This window comes from Aplysia californica, unplaced genomic scaffold, assembly GCF_000002075.1.
Source record: "Aplysia californica isolate F4 #8 unplaced genomic scaffold, AplCal3.0 scaffold00283, whole genome shotgun sequence".
Classification (NCBI taxonomy): Eukaryota; Metazoa; Mollusca; class Gastropoda; order Aplysiida; family Aplysiidae; genus Aplysia; species Aplysia californica.
Window position 1 is genome coordinate 8887 of NW_004797553.1, and position 2654 is coordinate 11540.

Consider the following 2654-nt stretch of genomic DNA (forward strand, 5'->3'; position numbering starts at 1 on the left):
CCTGCTGTTGTTGTTTTTGTTGATGTTGTTTTTTGTGTTGTTTTTTGTTGTGTTGTTTGTTTTGTTGTTTTTGTTGTTGCTGGTCTAACTTGACTGTAAGGATAGGGCCTTTCCAGACGCAAATTAGGAACAACATTTATTCACCCAATTTGGAACTTGATTGAGAGAAAGGAGGGAAAGGTTGAACACACAGTCGATCTCATGGTCGATTATTATATCATAATTACATACGTCTATGTATAAAACAAACTTTGCTTATCTAATTGCCCTCATCATAGTTTACTAACTCGAAGTCTTTCCCCTTGGGAATAATTACTTTCGATTGGCCTAGATAAAGCGAAGACGCCTTTTGTCACAGGTGTCAAATTTGGCATGCTGTTACTGGCAGCACCGAAGGATGGTATGTCCAGAATGGCACAGGAGATTGTTCTAGTTTTACAAAACTGGACAAAGAGGGATATATTTTTTGGTTGCTTTTTTTACAGCGTCCAAGCCTCTACTTATGACGCACAATCTAGTTAATAAATCGAAGTGTTCTTAGTTTGTACAGTCACTTCAAACTGGTTTAGTCTGTATCTGAGGGTAAAATTAGATAATTGTTGTATGTGTGTTCATATGTCTAAAATTCTAGATGCTGCTTTTGTTGTTGTAGTTTTATGTGCTAAGCTTTCTGAATACATCAATATTTCTGAATACACCAATATGACTAATTTTGGCAGCAACCTGATAGTTTGCGGTGGGTGGTTGGCGGCTGCTCTGGTGTGGTTTGCTTCTTCTTTTCTATCAAACATCTATCTTCCTTATCTCCCCTCCTTCTTCTTCATGTTTGTTACTCTCTTGTAACACCTCTGATCTTCTGGCGCTCATATCACCTTATACAGTTGCGAGCATCGTAAAACCTCTACTAAAACTACTGATAGTTTGAGGAAAAGAGTCACGAGGCGGGTAGTCCTTCAGGCGAAAGGAAAGGAAAAAAAACAAACAAACAAAAAACAAGGTTCATTGACATTCCTGTAATAGGACGTAAATAGCACTTTCCTCGGGCTTAGACCATCGTTATCTTTTAAACACCCCCTGAAGACATATGTTTACAAAGTATTTCTCTGTGGAAAGTATCAAAGTAGGATTAGAAAGTTATGGCATACCTTCTCTTTCTTTAAATCTACATGTTTCCACATCTCTGGTGAAAAAAAATGGTGAAAGGGTATAGGGTTAACGCCCCTATCAACACTATTAGGTTATTTTAGGGGCGGGACCTTCTAGTTTAACGTCCGTCTCTGATAGGACCGTCCACATCTCTTTCGACACAATTGAAGACTACAGGGGAAAACGACTGTAGTCACAAACTGAAAATCGTTAGGGTACCAATTTTGAACGTTTGTAAACTCTATAACTATATTTCTGTTCAACTGTTGGTTGATTATTGTTGTTAGATTTCCCATTCAACAACACTTAACAATAAACCACCAGTCAAACAAACATGAAGTTATGAGCCCACAAGCTTTTAAAACTGACACCCTCGCAATTTCCAGTTTGTGACTTCAGTCGTTTTTTTTCCCCTGTGCTCTTCAATTGTGTCACAACGCAGTGGAATCAGGCTCTCATAAAAAGTCTAATAGTGTTGATAGGGCAGTTATACCTATACCATTTCACCATTTTCAGGCTCTCAGCAATTTTTGGGCATGTAGACATAGTTATTGGTATCATCTTGAAGCTTGTCAATTTGTCTTGCTTTGGATTTTTTAAAAATTCACTTATCGTGAATACAAGTCGAGACATTTGCTAATGAATGAGGCGTTGGTCACTTGGTTTCAGAGGTAAAATTAGCTAGAAATAGGCAGCCACAGATTTGTTACTTCCTCACTTTAAGAGTCCGCGGAAACTGAAGATTTACATTTTTTGTGCCTTTACTAAACGTTGTTCAGTAAAATCCAAACAGATATGTGTCCTATAATGGGCCTGAAATGTGTTGAGCTGAAAAACAAAAACAACAATTAGATAAAATAGATAAACTTGTGGAAAAATGAATGTTTTTTCATTTTGATTATTTTGGACGAGAGCCTGATTTCCCTAGATTTTCAGGGCGCACCACCAACCAAAACTCAATTTTACATGAAACACCATTACGTGTTCTTAAAAAAATGTTTATTTTGTTTTGATTTGATTTTCTTTATTTGTTTAAGTGATGTCACGTCATTATTTCGCTGATCAGTGAGCTGAAATCTGTTTTTAAAATATTTTTAGGGGGTTTTTTGGTTGTTTTTTGTTTTTTGTTCAAAAGGATCAAAATATTGTACCGTCTATGAAAAAAAATTGTAATCTAAACATTTAAAATCTTAAAGTCGAATAAACTATTATTTTACATAGAAATCTTGTTTTTTTAAATACTTTCCCCGACGAGGTAGGCTATTGAATTACATCTGCTGAGACGGACGGCATTTCATTATTTCAGATTTATGCGAATTCCCCTAGACAGACGCAAAAAATACCCTCGTCTAATTATAACAAGAATATCGATTGTATTTTGTGGACTGAAGCTTATTTACAAGTTTGAGCACAGTTTTGCACTGGGTGATACGCACTTCATGACAATTTTCTTCTTCTTCTTTTTCTTCTTCTTTTTCTTCTTGCACGGACTATTAATCTGCGTGGGT